The sequence below is a fragment of the Aphis gossypii genome, chromosome 1, assembly GCF_020184175.1.
Source record: "Aphis gossypii isolate Hap1 chromosome 1, ASM2018417v2, whole genome shotgun sequence".
Lineage (NCBI taxonomy): Eukaryota > Metazoa > Arthropoda > Insecta > Hemiptera > Aphididae > Aphis > Aphis gossypii.
The window spans coordinates 45,598,596-45,622,516 of NC_065530.1; the positions used below are offsets into that span (position 1 = coordinate 45,598,596).

The following is a 23,921-nucleotide window of genomic DNA, read 5'->3' on the forward strand; positions in this document are numbered from 1 at the left end:
TTTATTCCGAATTTTCAATTCGTTATTTTTATAAAACAATTTGTTTTTATAAAAGTACACGTGCGATGCACCTATTTATTATAATAATAATAATATTATCATGATTCACGACTAATATTCCCGAGTCTAAATAATAATAATAATAATAATAATATAATATTAGGTAATATTGTTTTGCTTTTAACTGGCTGCGCAGATACAACCATCCCCTATACATGCACCACCTCTCATCCCCGGCGCTTTATTATCTTTTGGGTTCATAGTTGAATAAACTAAGTACGATTTCCCCGAAGGGACGTATTAGCCTTTGCAGTCAACCGAATGCACAAACATCGTTTGCTGGCGCACCTGTTCGGCTCTCCTGATTCCCATATCACTAGTCACCCGGCAAAAAGATCTCGTGCAACTCGGTACGGTTATATTCGTCTTTGTTCATCGTCGTCTTCATACATTATATTATAATAATATAGAATATTATATTCTATTTCGATCAATTCCGTTTTCGCGAATAGTTTAATAATAATTATATTTTTGTTTATTTATTATTTATCGACATTTTAGTGATTTTTTCTTATACTGAAGCAGAGTGGTTTTTTTTTAAGGATTTGCTAGTATTTTCTTTACATATACTATTTTGAAGTTTATTATTGTAAAGTACCTAAAATTTTTAGAAAAAAAATGTATTTTTACTATCATTATAATCATCGTTCTATAATTTTTGGAATTTATACTTTTTTAAGTTGAATACTCTACAACATATATTTTTAATTCCTTATTCCAAACCTGAAATATTAGATTCTTATTTTATACAACAATTGTATTTTGAGCTAATTCATTTGAGTAACCAAACTTTATATTAAAATAAACCTGAATACAAATTTTGGTGGTGATTTTAAAATTTAGTTAAAATATTTTTCCGAGTACCACACTTATTAAATCTGATTGAGTAGTTATTTTTATAGTAGTTGAATATGGCCAAATGTAGTAGACGTTTTAGGTTATTTACTATACATTTTTATTCATCACGCATGATTTGAAAACGAAGCGATCACAAAAGTATAGGTAGTATAATAATATGATAACAATAAATATTTAAGTAACGATAAAAAGCGATTTTTGTTCGTCTAAATTTTAATGTTTACAGAAATTATTTATAAATATTTTACTTCATTACTTTTTATGCATTTTATTTACATTCAACATCACAATATTTTTATGACTAAGTTTTATATCCAACAACTTAGTTGAATCATCTTTATAATTTTATTTTATTTTAATTTGCTGTTATGCTGATTTGTTGTCAAACTATACGAATAAAAACAAAAATATATTCAACAACATTATTTTTATATAATACTTTGTCTATAATATAAACTATACGTATTAACAATAATCACCAACAACAATATTATTAAATATTAGATAATAAATACATTTAAGTAACGTAGCACAATACACAAATAGTGAGTTGTTTGCGGTTCATATTTTATTCACACTTATTGTTTTTGATTGTCCATGTTCATTTTTCTGAAATAAAATAGTATAATATTATTAATTGTAATGAACAATAATTTAACTAATCAGTAATCATAATATTTAATTTCGTTGGTATACTATTTCTAATTTCAAAAGGTACTTCCAAAGAAACAAATTATTAAACTATCTATATAGAGTTAACCAGATAACCGTTTAAACAATTTATATGAATATTTTTATCAGTATAATTCACAAATTACAACACTTGAATTTAAGCACCTTATTGTTTATATGCATTTTAATAATAAAATTATGGTCACGCGGCGAATTGGGTAGGCAATTTTGGTACATTACAGTCTTGGTAGTTGGTTATTACTTATTATTTATTCTGTTATTCGTTTTTTCAGTATTTCGATTTACTTCAATGCGTTTCATTGATTAATCGAAAACGCTACACCCTCATGTATTGACACCATCTTACATAGCAAATTTTACATATTTTACAATAATTCATTTTACTTCTATTTTTAAAATTAAAAGGAATTGCCCTATTTTAAAATGGAAAAGTAAAATTATTATCAAGGGCTTTTATCGATATTTTAATTTTCAACTAAGTTAAAATTATTTAATTTTTTTTTTAAAATGTATTATTTTAAAATATTAATAATTGTCGATGCCCCTATCCTTCTATCTAGCGTTCAGTTCCGTGTTTCATCATATTCTTCCAGAGATCACACTCCACTTTACGTTACACCCCCACTCTTCTTCTTATAGGTACAATCACCCTATGCAACGTATATGCTTCAAAATTTTAATAATAGGTTATAACTGTTGCTTTCTTCTTGGGGCACATATGAATATACAAATTTATATATTTTTTTTTAATCTCTGTCTTTTTTCTCTTTCAATGAAATTTAATTTCTGTTTAATTATTATAAAAGTTCTTAATATTTTAAATACTATTAAATTGTCTTTGTCAAATTGCCATTTGGGTGTAAGCTAGTTAAAATAAAATAAATAAATAAAATTTGTTTCAAAATTAAAATATTAATAAAAGCCTTTGTTTTACCCAGCTGAATGATCAATATAGGTGGTAATTACTAGGTACGTAAATATTAATCTTGTATCCAAAGATAATCACCATTATCCATCTCGAATCCCTTTTTTAAAAATAAAATATTTGTCATGGTCAGATATAGTTTTAGACTTGTATATTATATTTGGTCAAAAGCAATTAATTTATAATGTATTAAGAATATAGGTATCTAATTTACATTAATTGGAGTTATGATATGATAAATCCACTGACATAATTTAATTTGTCACCAAAAATGTCATACCAGGATTAGCTATATAATTCATAAGTACATATATATTTTATAAAATTAAAGACCTAAAACAGATGACCTTTATGTAAATCTGCAGTTTTCGACCAATTTTCACGAAACTTTCATCAATGGGCTCGGTAAGATCCTAAGTTGTATTGGCTAGTTTTTACGGTTCAACACAAATGTTGAAGCTACTAAAATAGCTATTATCTTTTTTATTTATATATTGTTAAACAGTGGTTACAGTTACAGAGAATAAATGAGTTATTATGATTGAATATAATAGAATCTTAAAAACAAAAATAATCTTTAAAACAATATATTTGTGTAGCTTACATTTAACGGAGTTTAAAAAGGAGTAAATACGAGTATTTAATTTGTAACGATAATTACTGTGCAGAATCAGCTAAAAACATTTATTATATACAAATTTAATAAAAAAGTAAAAAAAAAAAAATGGTTTATCATAGAGCAAAATCATCATTGTCCAATAGGGGAAGGGCAGATCGAGGCGAGCCAAATAATTGCATAAATTTTAATTCATTAAAATAGTGTTACAAATTACAATGAATAAAAAATATTAAATATTACTTAATTGATAAAAAAAAAAAAAAAATGATTTGAACAAATCTCTATTAAAGATGGTTATACGTTTTCCGTTATTCTTAATCGCATAATTTATAATATTAGGAATTATTAAGGTGGATATTTAAAAAAAATTAAAAATTAAACTATTAAATGCATTTAAACTGTGTTGCTTAAAGCTTAATAATATGCAGGAAAAATTTATTTGCGTAAGATGTATATTGTGATGTATTATTTAAATAAAACATAAATAAAAAAATAAAAATAAAAATAGCTTTTTTAAAAACTATTTGTATTGATACGAGAACGTAAGTTGATGAATGTTGAATATCTATTACTTATTTTTACCACACTCTAAATTAACCTATATTTTACCTATATGATGGTTTCTATTAAATCTTTATACTTCGTTAAGTATTATTTAGTATTTAAGTAAAATACAAAAAAGTTTATTCCTTAAAAAAAAAAAATGTTATTCTATGTGAAATTAAACATACGGAATGGAACACAAAGCTTATATATTTTTACGATACGGAACTCCATGCTTTAAATATTATGGTTTACCGGAAACGCGTTCCGGTCTGTTCCGAATCCCGGGTGAATAATATTATAATTTGTCGGTGTGCTTCTCTTCTTCCTGGTCATATTTATAGTATAAAGGGTCGGTGGAAGTTAATTTGTTGTTATGTAGATTCACTCGTCGTTACAAATGGAAAACGTTTCAAAATGTGTGCAAAGTGTAAATAGGTTAGTAAAACGGTTAATTTAAACACAGCAATAACGCAACAACAATAATACTAAAGAAAAGTATTAAAAATATTGGAATAATACTTATTAATTATTATAGTATACTTAATAGTAGTTTTGGATTTGATTTTTTTCACCACAATTCAATAAAAAATAACCGTAGAGATTTAACATTTTTAGCAAATTTTTATCTTAAAATAATTGTTTATTTTTGATACTACTCGTAAATTATAGAATCTTTTGATTTTTAAAAAAGCGTTCAAAACTAAATTTTAATAAAATGTATTTTTTTTTAAATACCAATATTTGCAAATTGTTTTGTAGACAAACTTTTAAAAGTGTATTCAGTTTTAAATTTTAATATGTTGTAAAAACTGGGTGGTTCCTCTTGAGTTTTTCTTACTATTATTTATCTCCACAAAAGTTGTGACATTAATTATTTCTCTTGTAGTATGTTTCATAATGTAAAATAACGAGTATAACACCGGTGGAAGGGGAGTATATATTTTAAAATATATTACAATCTGTTATATATAAACAGTAAATAATACGCATATAAATAAAATTTAGGACAATAAATATAAAACCCATATTTAGTAACAGAATTTTAAAATAACATTTTTACTAGACTTTAAAATTAATAGATACGTGAACTTATTTATTTTAAGACGATGGTGAATGTTATTTAAGAAATTGAGGAAGAGAAAAAAGTTGTGTTTTTAATGATATGGTTTGAGTGGAATTGTTTGTATTGTTTCTTTGCAAATCCATATTTCATTGACTGTTAAGATAACTATTGAGTGTAGAGTTTTTTATATACCAAGATGCAATCGTAATAATGATTTACTAATATAGAACGGATTTTCGCTGAGTTAGTAGATCCTTTTTTTTAATCTCAAATACGGTCATAAATTGTTTTGGTTTTATTATTAGTGAGGTACATTAAAAATACATATTTTGATACTTGTGGTTTTTTTAAAAACAATATAATTAACTAAGTATTATAATTTTTGATTTGTTATTTATACCGATCAAGTTAGATTTGTTTTTTTTTCTGAGATTATGTCCAACACGTGTATTACAACGAAATGATAATAATAATAATACTAATAATCAAAAAAATATATATAATATACGAGTATAGCAATCACATTATTATTCTAATTTAAGTACCTATAATATGCGCGTGGCGGTTCAATTTAAACACGACGATGACGATGACGACAACACGCGAGCGACTGACGAGGTGTAAATAGGTCGATTTTTTTTACACGTGCGTACACCTACCCGTCCGTTCGTGTATAATTGTCATCATTTGCAGAGGAAATCAAAATAATATTAAATTTAATAATATATCGGCAGTGGTGGCTGTAGTGGCAGCTAGTACTTCCACATTTCACCCACCGACCTACCACCGTCCTAGCCATTATTTGGAACTCGGAAATCTTCACCTCAACGTTGACCCCGCGTGATTTTCATACCAATACACATCACTACATAACGGTACAACCGTTCGAGCGAGAATTTTCCGAAAACAATACGACCCGACCGAGGTCACGAGGTCGGCACTCAATGCGACGTTTGCGAAATGGGAAAATACACGCGCGCCGATGGGTACCTATACCAATGCGGAGTGTATTATATTATACAGTCGTCGTCGACAACGGGTTAATAACCAACTCGTTTATTATTATCGTCGTCGTCGTCGTTGTCGTCGTCGTCATTATATTCCCGAGCGTTTATTATATTGTCTGCGAGCGCGTGTATTATGTTATATACCTATACCATATTGTATATGCGTAAACGCGTATAGTATTATTATTATAGTAAAGGGCCGTTGACATATATATATATTATTATTATTATATTGTTGAGAGAACCGCGGGTGGAGAAATTTACAATATGAGCGCGGAAATAATAATAATAATAATAATAATAATAATAATATGATATCGGGCGGAGAACACTCAACGACTATATATTACATACATACTATAGGTATATAACATATATAATATAATATACGACTCGCGAAGACGAGTGACAACAACGATGATTGCCACGCAGTGGTTTAATGAGCGAGAACGGTGTTGTGCGGACGCGATTCGAGTGCCGGTTGTGCGTATCATTATTATTATTATTATAATTGGATCAAAATCCCTCTATACAACCAGCCTGTCAATTAGTCAGTTTTTTTTCTGATCGTCATTGTTATCATACTCATTTTTGCACCCACAAAAAATTTTACAATTCACATTCAATAATAACAATTAAATTGAATTGACAAAGACGATTTCCCGCAGAGTCGTCAAGCACTTTATTCTTTTAATTCTGTATGATATACCGTCTAAAACTGTTATTTGATGGCTATGAGGGAAGGCGATTTTAAATTTGATTAACACTTATGGAAAAACAAAACATACATAATACATTTATCTTGAGTTGAGATTTTTCTCTACTAATAATTACAAAAGACATGTATTTATTGTCCATTAGTTCTGTAACAATATTTCACAATTTTCACAAATTATTCCTATGTATTCTTATAGCCTAACTTATGAGGAACTTTGTATTAAATTTTCAAATATTTTGACCAAAAAAATGTTATCGATATTTATAAAAAAAAATACTAAACAAAAACGAATATTTCGAATGGCTATAAATAGCCTTAAAATATGTGAAATATTTTTAAAATTAAATTATGTTAAGAACAAAAAAATGTATGAATTTTTAACTACAAAATTACTTGCAAATTTTTACTAACGATTTTTATTTTTTTTATTTACAGTAAGAGCAACTTATAAAAAACCTTGTATTACATTTTTAAGTTTTTTTGACCACCTAATATTTTTTTATCGATATTTCAAAAAAAAAAATATATATATAATTATATAGGTAATACGCTCATCACTTCATTCAGAATTTAAACAAAAAATCTTGAATAAGACACTCATAAGTTATTTAAAAACTATGTTTTTAAAAAATAAAATGTTTTTTATTCTTAATTTTAAATTATTTTCGCTAATTACAGTAAAAAAATATCAAACTTTGTGTAAGCACTAGGCGTACTAGTTTAATATGAACTAAAACTATTTTACACTGATAATTATTATTTAAATACTTAAATACTTATAAACCTAAACACAATTAGAATATGGTTATATAGGATTAAAATGCAATTTATTTTATGGGGGGTTATGAGTTATGACATTATCGAAGATATTACTTTGTAGGCCACGATGACTTGTGATTCGGATAATACCTATTTTATTTGTATTTCTATACTATTTACATTGTTTAAAAATCAAATTCTTACACTAACGTTATGAATTCACTTTTGACAACGATTCTGAGCAAACTCATTTATAGTATACATATTTAATCCCCGTGGTTCCCGGTTTGATAACAATAGTGATTGATCGATGAACACACACACTCATTCAGATATATATATTATATACCAATCGCTGCACTAAAGGGAAGTTTTAAAAATCGTTTTTATAACTCGACATCGCTCAAATGATATATAATATATAATTCGTGGGCGTATTTAGGGGGAATAGGGACTGTGCGGAGACAATAGATTTTGGCTGGCCTTTTAATAAAATTATTTGATTGCTTATCGTGTATAAAAGGAGTTGTTTAATAATTATTGTAGTCTAACTTATTTTATTATATTATTGACAGTGTTCATTAAAATAATAATAATATGGTCCCATATATATATCACTTACACTATGTATTATGTATTATGTGATGACTCATATGTTAGCATTTAAGTATTATTGTAGTGTTATACGATAAAATCCTTATCATTAGGTATTACTCACAACCGCAAAGGACCAATGTCCTAACAAATCTGGAGTTAAATTTTAACGGGTAAAATATTTTTTTAAAAATACATTGATCCTTAAAGGCTTTGCTCCCACATTCTACCTACATATCAACAGCTCTTACATATACATACATTACAGATAGAATAGTTTATAATCATAATAAAAGTTTTTATAATCATAAAAGAAACAAATTTAATTTTAATTTCCACTTTATTATTTTTAACAAACATTATTTTTATTTCTGACAGTAAATTGATTTGATATTATTTTAATTAATGTTAAAATAATAAAAAAATAAGTATTTAAACTATTTTGTGATTTTTGCTTGTATAAATTAAAGCAGGAATGTTTTTCATAGTGTATTTTAATGCTATTAAATAATCAGTCTTCACAGATTTTTATATTGTACACGAAGTAAAATTTAAACTAATTCCCCAGTATCATCTAAGACTAAGTAGATTAGAAGCTCAGTTTCTAAATTTATTATCATAACAATTCTAAAATGTTTAACCGAGAATTTCAAACCAATTAAATTGTACGAGAATCAATCACCTGTACAAATATTGTCCATATATTGATATCTGTTGTAGTACAATATTATACATTATAGTCTATACTCTATACTCTATACTGAAACATTGATTATAAATATTAGTATTTTTTAGTACATTTTTATTAATGAATATGTATTTATTTATAGATAATTATACTATCGTATTTTTAATCAATTACTGCAGTTATTATCGGTGGTTCTTCTAAGTTAAATAATTTTAAATTAATTGTCCATGTAAACTGATATTGATATTTTAACTCAGCATAGATGGAACTAGATATTTTTATAAGACTGGTAACTTTTTCAGCATACTCTTGAGATTGGATTAAAAATCCTATCCGTACACCCTGAGAGCTTGACCATCTTTAGAAAAGTAAAATATGAAAATTCTGAACTCACAGTAGTTAAATGCAGCGTGTTTTTTATTGTTTACTGCATGATACATTTTTTCTAACTATAGCTTAAATTTGAGAGGTTCACCTTTACACTTCGCTCATAGAGGTTAATGGTTGGGTTGAGTAGGTTAATCTAACCTAACTTCGCCGAGTACTCATAAATCTGCTATAAAATAATTTTTGGTTTGATTAGGTCAAATTAATTATTACTGTAGATGATGATTTAATGAGCTCAACACATGAAAGTATGATAATTACCTTAATAATGTCATAATTGAAGATCGTTAACTTTACCACATAACACTTCTAGTTTATTTTGGCACTCGGTAACCGTCAGGTATAAAAAAAACACTAGTCCTAAAAAAGTATCATATTTTGTAATCCAAGAATACTTATAAATTATGTTATAAAGCGTTGTAGTTCGGTGAGGGGAGGGGTAGTTGAGCCGAAAACAATGGCATTTAAAATATGTATGTTCGTATACGCCCTACACGACGTACATACCTATATATAATATTATAATAATATAATATATAATGTATACTGCAATACCCGTGTATGTAACAAAATTTCCATCAACCCTACTAACTAGGACGACGACGACTATGGCCGTGGGAGTTGTGGAAGACGAGGGGAAAAATATGAAAATAACCACAATATACCGTTGGTGGAACGTCATTAGTTTAGCCCCTGTTTTTGCATCATGGGATTCGGCAGCATCCTCGTCCCGCCAATATTGACTTTCGATACGAACAAACATCACAGACAATATATATGTACAATACACAGAGATATATATATATATATATACCTACGTATGGTGCAGAGTATTAAACGTATTAAAAATCACCGCCGCCGTCGTACTACACTCGGTCCCACTGCAGTGTACCACCGGTGCGGTGCACCCTCTACAAATTCTCGTGTATATATATATATATAGCTCCTACTGTGTTGCGTTTACCTACGGGTCGGCGGCTATCCTCTAAATTTGGTGTTTTTACTTACTCCACCGCGTGTTTCTCCCCCGTCCACGCACGGAATAAATTACGGGGAGACCGCACCACCGCCATCGCCGCCGCCGACAGTTGTTGTCGAAAGGCAATTTGGTAAATTGTAAACGTGAGTAATTTATATGCGACCCGGTGATTGGTAATCACGGTAAAACGTTTCAGCGTATACATTTATATACAGGCGTTCATTTGAACGGCGTGTGCGGCGAGCGTAGGGTTGTGGGTGAGCAAAGCACCACTTTACATTATATATTATATTATTGTGTGTTTGTTTCTGTGTATACATCATCGCTTTTCGTTGCAGTTATATATATGTATGTATAATATACAGCATTATAGTCATAGCTGCAAAATCGGTGATACACTGTACAAGTATGGCACTGCTAATCGTAATCATTAATATTCGCGCATAGGTGGATTTTGAGAAGTAGGTACATCGATGAGTTTTTTATGTGCCATCTCACACACTTCACAAACACAACGCATCGGTTTATGGAAATTAAATTTGAAAGTGAATATATATAGTATTCAATTGTATGCACTAATGTGTCAACCTATCATTCCGCCAAAGAAATTCTCGAAAAAGTTACATCCGATTTCATGGAACACATTTTTCGTATTGGTATTTAATACTTGAATCTGACAAAAGAAAATATATGAATAATACATTAATATTTTAGTGCTAACCTTTTAATGTTACTTGAATAACAAATTCAGACAAATTCAAAACAATTACTAATCAGATATTTAATTAAAAGTTGTCAAGAATTTCTTTCTTGTAGTTTGGTGATAGGGGTAGGGGATACGCGTTTGTACTTAAGAGTATAAATAACGACAAAAACAGGAATTTGGAATAGAACTAACAATCCTTATCAAAATAATCGGCGGTAGGTATTTTATTAACATATGTGACTTATTTTATTCATATAAGACAAATCGTTTATTTTGAAAAGTTTTGGAAAAAAATCGCAAAACAATGCTAAACAGCAGATATAAACTTATGCATCAGAATAATTTAACGATAGCTACAGAGGGATCTCTGTTTATGATTAAAATATGCACTAACAGCTATGCATACAATATACATACATTCTATGTTTATCGGTTGTCTGCGTAGTCATTCGTGATGTATGCAGCATTTTACGAAGATGCATATGTGTGCATTAGCAATTTAAAAAAAAATTGTTTCAAAATGGCTTTTACTATTATAACAGTTTTTTGTAAAGATAAATATTAAATATATAATACATCCAATATAGAGGAAGTATGAGTATTATATTCTACAAATATTTAACGTTTAAAATAATTTATGGTAATTTATAGTTTCAGTTATTTTTATGCATTTTATTATTAAATATTTTATAACATAAATCATGTATATTATATTTATTAAAAAAAATCTTTAAAACAACCAACAAAAAATACGATGTCAGTTTTTAATCATTTTAAGAGCCATTTTATTAGTTTTAATAAATTATATTATATATAGGATACCATAATTTGTTCAACCATATTTCATTAGGAAACATATATATTTTTCATTTTTAAATTTTTAAATAAGTTAAAAAAATGTTATTTTAATTACCAACTCGATCACACATAAACCTATAGTGATTCAAAAACTTCATTTTTTTTATTTTTATATTAACACTATTTTGTTGCAAATTCCATGCTATTATTTCTAATTTTTAATTCATTATATAGTAGTTAAAAATTACAATGTTTGTATATCTTCTAAATTATTAAATGAAAATAGATATTAAAATAACAATATAAGTTATTAGATAACAATAGAAAAAATATACACTTAATTCTTTAACTTTGATAATATATTATTAATTATAAATTATCTAACTAGTTTTAAAAAAGTTTAAACCAATTACATTTTTAATTTGTTAATTGGCTCACATTTAGAAGTATATGTATAATATTATATGTCATATAATATTTCAATTAAATGAAAATTATTATTTTCATATTTTAATCACCAGGCAAGGCAAGGTGGAAAATTTAAATATATAATAAAAGAACGTCACTAATAATAGTTTAAGTGATTTTGTTTACCGATAAAAATAAAAGAAATATATTACACCAATGATTGATTCAATATATCTTTTTATTAATACTTTATTTCTTCAACCTAGTGTAGGTACTGTTTAGTTTCAGGTCACAATATTGCTTATTACTTATAGCTTATAAATAATGACTTTAAATCACAAATTACTAAAAATATAAATATTATAATAGTAAATTTGTCGTTAATAATAAATTTGTATTGTGCTATGAAAAATTAATATTTAAAAAAATGCTAATATAAGAAAATTATAAATTAATAATTAATGATTCAACTTTGCCACTTTGGAGGTATCAATACTTAATAGGTAGATATATCTAGTATTTACCGACTACCATTCCACCAAACACATATTATTTTATCTTATCAGTATAATAATGATTAATGTCAAGTAATAATATATATATGATATAAGTTAAAATAAGATAAATAATAAACATAATATACTTGTATTTTTATTCTATAAAAAGTATTATTATTATAAAGTATAGAGCGTTGTAAAAAGTAGTAAATATATAGGTATGTATAAACAAAGTATATGCACTATTGTAATATGTATCTTACATTCTAGAACGGCTGCGTATATTAGATGCGCAGTTAGCTCTTTTATTTATTTTAAAAATATATCTGTCATTGCTATTCGTATTCAAATCGAGTGTAAATAAGTCAGGGGGGGGGGGGGGTGAAAGAACGAAAGAACCGAACTCGAGTATTTTTTATATTGAGAAGTGAAAAGTTTTCCGATGCGATACATTTTTATATATATAAAAATAAAAAGCGCTTCGAGTGTAGAACAAACCTTTTGGAAATAAGAACATCGGTTAATGAATGCATATCGGCTTAACGAACACTTGCAGAGCTTTTCTTTTCCGTCTTTCGGTGTGCTGTCGAATCTCAAAGGCCGCCGCCGCCACCACCGAGTTAGGGAAACGCGTTTTTATAAAATAAACAACGTGCAAAAAAAAAACAAACGAGGGGAAAGTCGCTGAATATTCTACAGAGAAGTTTTTAATTTGCCTTTATGGTAAACAACGACGGTCGGGTAAATAGAACGTTATACGATGAATTTTTTTCTCCACCACTCTTCTTTGCCCAAACACTTTTAAAAAAGATTTTTCTCTCCTCTTCTTGCCTACGTGTTAACAACGACCAACAGCTTTGATGCTTTGCTTTTTTATTTTATTTTAACGCGGTCGGCAAACGTGAATAATGACGGGATTTACATTCTTACCCACCGTAGCTGCATAAAATTATAGATACAGTGTGATCATGATTTAAGGTAACACTAAATATTACGGTCGGACGACTTTGAATTTGATTCGGATTTTGCTTACTACATAACCTATGAAGTAATTATTTATTTTACGTTTATTTTTTAAGAAGTTTAAATTTTTAATCTCGTTTTCCACGCATGCACATCTAATTACGTTATAACAAAACAATTTTGTTTTTTTAATCCATCTACATTTTTTGAGTAATAATTTGAATTATATTATTGTTTTAAAATACTTTGGTCTAAACTTTTATTCTCTATCTTAAAGCAATTGAAAGTGAATCCAATTTTGATTTAAGCATATTTATTGAAATTAAAAGTTACCTATGATATATTTACATACGATTTTGTTTAATTTTATTATAGCTTTAACTACTTAGGTGGTTCTTTATAAGTCAATTGTTAAATTTCAGTAAATTTATTATTTATTTTATACATAATTTTTTAATATCAAATAATATATTATAAATAATTTTTCTTCAATAAGGTGAACAATTTTCTGATGTTGGTGCTTAAGATTGTTTCTCCATCTTGGATATTTTAAAATTATTTATTTATTGATAATATTAAATAATAGGTATATTACCTTTTACATTTACCATAACAATTGACACTAATATTACCAAAAAAAAAAAGTTTGAAGTGAGAGTTTTTTTAACAGAAAAAATAAAAAAATACTGGAAGGCAGCAAAATCCTCCTCACCTACCCCAAACAAATGATAATAGTGCACCTGTATGTGTTGAATCGTCCGAATAGTTCTCAATAAATATTTTATGTACTATACATTATATTAGTTTAGTGAGAAAATTCGTCGTCTGCCATAGTTGTCATTCTTTTCTAGATCGAACTGAGGCATATTACATAATATTATATTTACGTATACGTCACATGTACAATATATATACATTGTACACATACGCGCGACCGTATAAAATTATATGCATTCGAGAAATTTGGTTATTACTTGACACCACCGATTGCGGAACTCTTCTTCTATTCCGTCAAACATTATACGTGCCATCTGCCCCTGGGGTTTGGCGACATCTGGCTGAACATCGTCCAAACCGAAACATTAATTCGAAACCCACACGACACGTCGACGTCAACGCGCACCACCGCTTCCTCAAGTTTTTACTAGACAGTCGTGATAAACATATTGTGTAAGGGTTTGGCGTCGTGTTGTCGAAATAACATAATATTGTATATTATTTCATCCGGGGATAACACACACACAAAATATTATATAGGTTTTCATACTTGTGTAGGGTGGATTTTTTTGTCTTTGATTTTTTGCTAAACTAATGTTTGTCACATGACGCATTATGGACTATAGTTGACGTAAATTTTATCCAGTTAACTTTGACCGTAGGTACATTAGCATTCTATTCCAAAATGCTATACCAAAATCCTGTAATTTTTCCCAATAGATCAAAAGTAATTAATCCATACATAGCTAATATGCACTTTTAGTTGACAAAGTGTCCAATTATTCGACTTTAAGTGCACATATCATTAACAGAACATGAATTAAAATATGTTTTTGGTCAATAGCGTCATATATTAATTTATATAATATAATATGTTTGTTGGCTGTTATCTCTAGAGTGCAGAGTTCTCCGGGGAAAAAAATGGACTTCAATAATTGAACAATTATTAATATTATATTTTGTAACTTATACAATGGTAATCAGCGTGTGTATACAATATACTTATAATATAAATAGATAAATCATGTATGCACGAATTCGCATACAGTAGCGTGACAAGAATGACACTATTCATAGCTATTGTCTAATATACCACTAACTCTTTCACCCACCAAAACCTAATAAAGATATTTGCTATTTAGGATATTTTTAACAATATTTATCGTAGCGAATATTAAAATACTTATTATTAATACTAAATTATTATCCGTTGGCCATAATCCACCCTCCCACCATTCCTAAAACAAACTTAAAGACAACTGTATTTCGATTATTTTTTCATCCCGCCAATAGTCACATATATCTACTTATATATATACCAATATAAATCTATATATATATACAATATAACAAACAAGTATATAAATATATAATAATATGTATTCGATTAAAATAAAATCGAAAGTATTTGGTATACTCTTTAGCAGCATATTATATTCATAAGTCATAACTATACCTGGATATTTGACTAATTTGTTTCTATGGTATAATTTTTCCCTTAAAATTTCATTTGTAAAATGTAACTTTTTATTCTTAGAAAATGTATGCATATGCTTCGAAATTTAAGCCGCATTTATAGTTAATATATGTGTGCTACATGGTTGACTATATCGAACTTTTGGTGGTAAGTCAACAGAAATTATACGCGTGTAACTATCCAAGTATATAATAACTTACTAGGGTTATATATTATATATATTAAATCAACAAAATAGAGCTCGTGAAGTATAACTTTGCAGCAGGGTGAATATACGACGGAAAGAAAACGCGCGTAAATATGCCATATACACATAAATATATATATAAATATATATATAGAACGGTACCTACCCAAATAATATTATTATCCCAGACATTATTCTCCTCGACCGCGCCCACCCTTAAAAAATATGATCATAAAGATACTTGTCATAAAAAAAAAAATACAAACAATAACGCTCGCGATGCCCTAAACCGAAGCTCTCTCTCTTTTAAACGTATATATATATATATGTGTATGCGTTTCTCTCGGTTTGGAAAGCCATAAAACCTCGTTGCAACCATTCATTACACGCTGGGCAGATACAAAAACTTGACCGAAGATGTTTTTTCTCTGGCTCTGTGAATGTGTGTATATATATATACGTGTGTGTTTGCTCCCCTCGGAAAATGGAAATCGACACCGTCATATAAAATAATTTATGTGCCATTTCCTGTTGAAAAGTTATACTTCTATGTATATTGTATATATATATATATATATTATATCTGTATACGTATATCCACGTGTGGGCTCTTGTGAAGCCTTTCCACCACAATAAAAAAATAGTCCTGCAGAAAATACTTATACGTATAAGCTCGGGGCACCCGAAAATGAATTTTTACCGCAGTCTGTTATTTTTTCCTAGCCCGAAAAAGAAAAATATTATCCAACACACACGTGCCCGCATAATGTGTGTTGTTTATAGAATATATATGATACAAACAGACACATACAGACACACGTGTTATATAAGGAGGACGTTTAATGGACTCAGTAGATCGGCCGGTAATCCTACGGGGATTTTACCTTCTTTGTTTTTCCGCTTCAAACCGCAAATAAATAAAATAATAACCAATGCCGAAAAAATAAATAAAATAAATATTCTAGACAAAAATGTCGTTCGGCAGTCGACAACACAACCCATGTTTTTATTTGATATAATTTTGAAGAAACCCGTTTTATTAAAATATAATTTAAACATTTTAAACAATTATCACTACTGGTGGTTATAGCTATTAGCTAGTAACTATAATCTACATGCCCAAAAAATAAGGGAGACTTTCTAAAATATTTCAAAATTGAAATACTTATAGATAATAGGTATATTAGATAAAACACTTGAATTGATTTTATTTTTATTATGTAATATTAATATTTAATAATGTATAAGTATTAAGTAAGTATTGTATTTGAAAATATAATTTGAATACTTACAATTTACTACATTTTATAAAATAAATGTACATGTTTTTTTTTATAACTATGGTAATCATAACAATAATAATTATTGACATATCTGAATGCTATCAGTTTAATAACTTAAATTATGTGCCATAGATAATGCAATTTTATTTTCTATCGTATATAAACAAAATAATAATATTCAAATTGTTTTTTTATGTGGAAAAAAGGGAGATACTGCGAGACAATTTACTAGACTTTTATCTATAGCTTAATTTGTTATTTTAAATCACCAAATTTTATACTGGTATGAAAATGAATTTTTAACAAGTCAACGGAAGTAATAATTTGGTGGGGTTTGATAATATTTGAATTTTTTACAATACCTACCAATTTGTGGTCTTATTATTGACATTTTAAATTCGATAGTTAATTGTATACTGTTAGGTTCTACAATATTTTACTGATATTTATACATATAAATATCCAATCGTGTTTTTTTATTTTTTGTTGTTGCCATAACCACAAGAGAATACAAGTGCATTTGGGACGCTGTCTGTCAATTTTTACTTTACACGATTCTGCGTTCACTTTAAAATACGCAATGTGTGAAATCCCTCGACACTCTGACGTCATCTTTAAAGCAAGTTTTTGACATCATTTCGATATAATAAGCCATATAAATTCTAAAACAGAGATCAAAGGGAAGCCGTCCGTCGTAACTCTCGTTTTACGGAATTACTGGTTACTACGATCTATTATAGACATCAAAAATGTACATTTCACGCGATATAATAATATATATATATATCAGTTACGTACAAATAATTTGATGTATAAATATATATATATTTCTTTTTCTGCAGTGGACTGTGAAGAGTGTTTTTCTTTCATTTCTTTGCAAAAAATAATAAATAAATAAATAAATAAACTTATCGCGTTCGATATGTGATATAATAATACTATATATATATATATATATATATATGTTTTCTTTTTATTTACTATTATATAGATTTGATATATATATATATAATTTATATATACACGTATATTATATTAAATAAACCGAAATACACATTAATAACTGTCTCGTTAAGAGTATTTTATATGTTCCGACACAATCGTTTGGCGATTTTTGATTTATATTCGACCGTAGCTCGTTGACGCGAACCACTGTTGGTCACGGGTCGCCGGTATGCACACCCCTAATGTATAACAATATTATATACAACGAGCAGTGCACGAACTTTTCGTAATTTAATAATGCGAGCCAAGTCTCCCGTCGACGTTTCTATTATTGCCACGGCCTAAATGACATTTTGACTGCACTAGCAAAATTGAGTTATCACTTAAAAAAGTAATAACCACGGTGACAACGATGAAATATATTTCATATTTGCCTATATGTATAGGCATTATACTAGGGTAATATTACAAGTCATTTTGCGTGAAACTTATATTTATAAAATATATATATTTCTTTTTCTGCAGTGGACTGTGAAGAGTGTTTTTCTTTCATTTCTTTGCAAAAAATAATAAATAAATAAATAAATAAACTTATCGCGTTCGATATGTGATATAATAATACTATATATATATATATATATATATGTTTTCTTTTTATTTACTATTATATAGATTTGATATATATATATATAATTTATATATACACGTATATTATATTAAATAAACCGAAATACACATTAATAACTGTCTCGTTAAGAGTATTTTATATGTTCCGACACAATCGTTTGGCGATTTTTGATTTATATTCGACCGTAGCTCGTTGACGCGAACCACTGTTGGTCACGGGTCGCCGGTATGCACACCCCTAATGTATAACAATATTATATACAACGAGCAGTGCACGAACTTTTCGTAATTTAATAATGCGAGCCAAGTCTCCCGTCGACGTTTCTATTATTGCCACGGCCTAAATGACATTTTGACTGCACTAGCAAAATTGAGTTATCACTTAAAAAAGTAATAACCACGGTGACAACGATGAAATATATTTCATATTTGCCTATATGTATAGGCATTATACTAGGGTAATATTACAAGTCATTTTGCGTGAAACTTATATTTATAAAATATATTATATCGTATAAGTATAGGTACTATAGTATATTCACATACTCCTGTGGCTATTACACACATTATAAAGTGTTGCAAATATATGTTTTCTATTTCGTATATATTATATTGTATAAGTTTTGAGAAATATACGAGTGCGTATTGATATTTGACAGACGTCTAGCTGTTAACAAGAATTTGAATTGTTCAATAAAAATATTTGTTTCATTTTTGTGCTACTCTTTAACTGTTTATTCTAAGGGTGACATTTTTGCTAAAAATAACCTGCATATAGTTTGGAATAAATGTCAACAAAACTTTGACGAAAAACTTTTTTTGTCACGAAATTATCTTAGACCAGGATGATGTAGCATATATATTTAAACATCATAAAGTAAAAAGTATGTATGATATATCTATGTATAAAGTTTGTTATATCAAGCTCCATTAATATAATAATGGTATAACGTGATCGCGGTTATCATTGAAATTTACATAAATATAAATTATTGCAATTTGTTTGGCTCTTGTTACGTTTCTTACTATTTTTTTGAATTTGAAAGTTAAAATCTGAAGAAAAAAAATAACAACAGTTTGATAAGCTGAGAAAATTTAAAAATTAACTTGAACGACATGATGGAGAGAAAAGAGTAAGACATCCTTTCTCATAAATGCATTTTTTTTATTTATATTAATTTTAGCATTTGTATGAGATCACGTGTGACTAGTTCTTTTTAAGGCGTTTTTTTTTTTTTTTTTGGTGTTCTCTAGCGAGGAGAACAAGAAGTCATATTTTACAAATGAAATTGTGAGAATATGTGTGAGTTTAGTTTAAAATAAAAGCGCCTGTAAAATGTAGCTAGATTTTTTTATCAGTTGTAATTTTGTCTTTACAAAGGAAAATGAAACTTGTTGATAGACCAAGGTACTGTAACTTATGTATGATTAACCGTAATGTAAAACTCCGGTGTGCTATAATATCGACTGTTGTGATATTGAACACATAAAGTGGTCTCCAAATTTGGATTTGGATAAGAAACTTTTTTTCGTTGCGATCCATCTTATTCGACTATGTTTCTATTAGAATATCATATAATTATTAACTAAGTATATGAATAATGAATATAATATAAAATAACAGCTGTGTCGTGATAAAAGTTGATCTTTAATAATTAATATACACATTCATAAATGAATTGAAAATGTCGTACACATCTGTAGATAAAACACTTTTTTGCTAAACCTCGGTATCAAAACACCATCAATAATGGTCAGCATTTGAGTGCATATAAATGATAAAACGTTATGCGCTGTTGAAAATTAACTTTTCGCACATACTCGCGTAGCGCGGATATAATAATAATAACAGTAATAATAATATAGACACAACGAGTGCGGTCGACCGCAATGAGACTCGCTACGGACTGGGGAGAATTATCGAACCACAAAGGTCGCGGGTGGAGAAAATTCGAGAATTTAATCCCCGTCGGGGAGACACGACGGTCGCGGTACCGTTACCGAAAAGCTACCCATACACAATAATGGAATTACAGACCACGCGACGGCGTCCGGATTTAAATTAGATAAAAGGCTTAATTTTAAAAGACTTCCGCGAGCCGCGCGCACGGGCTCAGCTCCAGCTAGGGCCAATCAACCGTTCCATTTATGTATCGGCGGGGAGATTCGGTTTTTTCCCTTCTCGTTCGTACGCTCGCACGCTCGCGATGTACCCGTTTTTCCACGATGGCTGCAACTCCTCCGCGCCGCCGTCATACAAATAAAGTCGCGGAAAGAGGGCGGCTATGATATTATACGCGACTTTAAACGCGGCGACGATTTCGTGGTGGAGAGGGTTGTCGTCGCCGTCGCCGCCGTCTCCACCACCACCGCCAACGCCACCTCTGTCACAATGGGATGTGTGCTGCTGCGGTTTCCTGCTCGGAATGATGTTAAATTAGCGGAAAATCGTCGAGCCTCGCGCCCTAGATCCTTTGTCGCCCGAACGCCCGCCGGCCGCCGCTGACGCGACCCTTTTGCATTAACATGTAAATAAAAACGTTGATTGACAACATTGTTGTGGTTCCCATCATGCATCCTCTCACCTCTCCCCCACTCGCAGAAACGTCCACAAACCCACAACCCCGTTACCGATATAACAATATAATTTATATCGTTTTGCCGAGACCATAGCGCAATACCATATTATTATTTTAAATTTTACGCGTACAGTACAATAATAAAATATCTATAATAACCACGGGCGATGCACAGATCGTAAGAACAGTCATTATTTTTGAGGCACCTACCCAGTTATAGTACCCAGCAGGCAGTACCCAGCCATAGTCACAAGTCAGACAAAAGAGTTCGTCATGTATTTTGATTATTATTATAATTTGGTTCAGAAATACAAAATATAAATTGCATTAGGCGTTTATTGGAAGATGTATATTAGATATACGATCCACAATTTTTAGTAAAAAATATAATATCTTGTGTACAATCTATTATTTTTTTTAATATTATTGAAAATACGCTAAAGGTATACAATAGTTATTTATATCAGTAAACTTCTGATGTACGAGCCACGCGTATATTATTTATAATACTAAATTAAAATTATAAATAAAAAAAATAATTGAAAATTCTAAAAAAAAGGTATTAAAAGATATTGTGGGAAAATATTTTATATTTCCATAATCAAAAGTAAATCACCGTTACCTACTCCACCTAACTAGATTATATTTTTTCAAACGCCTGAATTTCTCAGATCTCGTAATTTTTAGTTAATATACTGTGTTAACTTTTTATTTTGAAATCGTAATATTTAAGATATTTGTTTATTAAAATTATTATCTCGGCTACTGTATATTGTTATTATTTTTATTATTATTAAAAGCTAAGGCGTTTTTGGTTAGCTTCATTGTTTTCTTAAGTTTTCAAAATGGAAAAACTTTAAAGTAGAAAAATGTTCTCACGAACCTGTTTACAATAAGAAAATTCCTCGTTAGGTATTCATAAAATCAAGGGACCGGAAATCGTTCCAATTTTTTTAACCGAAGAAAAAATAGTTTTTGTTATTGCCGTGTCATTTAATTGCAAGAAACAATAACTCAAACGTTCGTCCTCCTAATGAACCCTCAAATAAAAACTGTCATTATATAGATAGACGTATTCCATTTTCTCTCTCTCTCTCTCTCTCTCTATATATATATATATATATGTATTATTATTATTAATATTTATGCAAAAACCGTAACAATTCGTCTCGTCGATTTCCGACCCCTCCGGGCGTTCGTTTGATTGGTCTTGACAACCGAGATAAACTAAAAGATATTTCTCTTTTTCTTCTTTTTTTCACATTTCTCTTTTGCACAGTCTCTGTTACTTTTTCGTGTACATTATATATATATACATTTGACAAAAGTACACCGAGCGATGTTGGGGGTGAAAGGAATGATGGTCTTGCCTCTCGAATGTGAATTATAACCTCATTTGCATACGGGACCCTTTACCACCGTGAGTGTATCTCGTCCGAGACACTCCGTCATAAATCACATTTAGACCTTGCACTGTAACGTGAAAATGTATATATATATATACATTATACAACCAAGATTATATAAACCAGGGTGTTTATTGGACAAATATTAAGTCTCCCTAAAAATCGATTGCCGCAAACACTTGCGAAACTTATCGTGAAAATATTTCGTCCCTTTTCGTTCTCTGTTGTTTTATAAATTATAGTACAGGCGGTATTATCCAGTGTAAAATATGAATTGATAATAATAAGTAGATAATTACCTATATAATATAATTATATATTATAAGTTTAGTTTTGAGACATAAATTAGTTGTGAGAAATAAGTAAAACAATCAAAATATAAAATAAATACGTCACATTTTCAGAAAACTCGAAAAATTTGATAAAAATTATTATTTCCTATGCCATTTAACCACAATATCAGAATATTTTATTATACAATGTGAATTTCATCGACAAATTTTATTGTAATTCATTATTCATTTTTATTGAGATATAATTTGTATAATAAAAGATTTAAATTGGAAATGAAAACTTAGTCTGTGCTATAATTATATAGAACGTAGTAGAAATAGGATATAACTATTTGTAATAAACATTTTTATGTTATACTTTTAATATACTTTGCTGACATTTTTTTTCGAAATGCATAATAGGTATATGATGTAAGGTCTACCAAAATTATTTCGAATTGTATTCAAATAAAAATATTTACTACGATATTGTTATAGTAAGTTGTCTGTAGATTATTTGCAATATTTTATTTTTATAAAAATTAGATGTGAATAATAATAAAAAATATACTTTATAAAAATAGCGTATCAAATAAATAAATAAATAACAACTGATATTATAATATAATAAAACTTAAAAAATTTGAGTGAAAATCAGTATTAAAATTTTGAAAACTCTAATAATAACTTAAACAATATCGCGTTGAATAATATTCAATTATAAATTTAAATATCTTGTTTTTGAATAAAATTATAATTTTACCTAAGTTTATACACCTACAAATACAGACTGATAGAAACTCGGAGGTTGTAGTACGCGGTTGGTGTACTTGGTGGTCCAGATGCAAGTCTTATACGTTTATCTTATAAACATAATACATATTATTATTACTGTTTTAATGGCAACATAATATGGTGGATACCCTAGATATGCATGGGCCTGCAGCAGTACTTCCATAAATAATATCAATAATGTGCAAAACATAATGTACCGTTTTATTTAGCGTTTTATCTATACCAATAGTGTGTCAAAAATATTGAGTAGAATATTATTTAGCCATCGTATGAAAAACTCATCGAAAAAATATATATTAAATAGATTCATAACAATTATCACTGGGAAACTATTTATATTTTAATATAGCATATAAATATCAAAA

General features: G+C 28.6%; 1 protein-coding gene across 1 annotated transcript in view; it reads right to left on the bottom strand.

The window, feature by feature from the left end:
• Positions 1-860: 860 nt before the first annotated feature.
• The window catches only part of LOC114128098 (RNA-binding protein 5-like), a 92,711-nt gene continuing 69,650 nt past the window's right edge, over positions 861-23,921 (bottom strand). Inside the window, exon 3 of the transcript XR_007603591.1 lies at positions 861-1,527. The gene's annotated coding sequence lies outside the window, so the exon portion shown is untranslated. The remainder of the gene's footprint in view (positions 1,528-23,921) is intronic.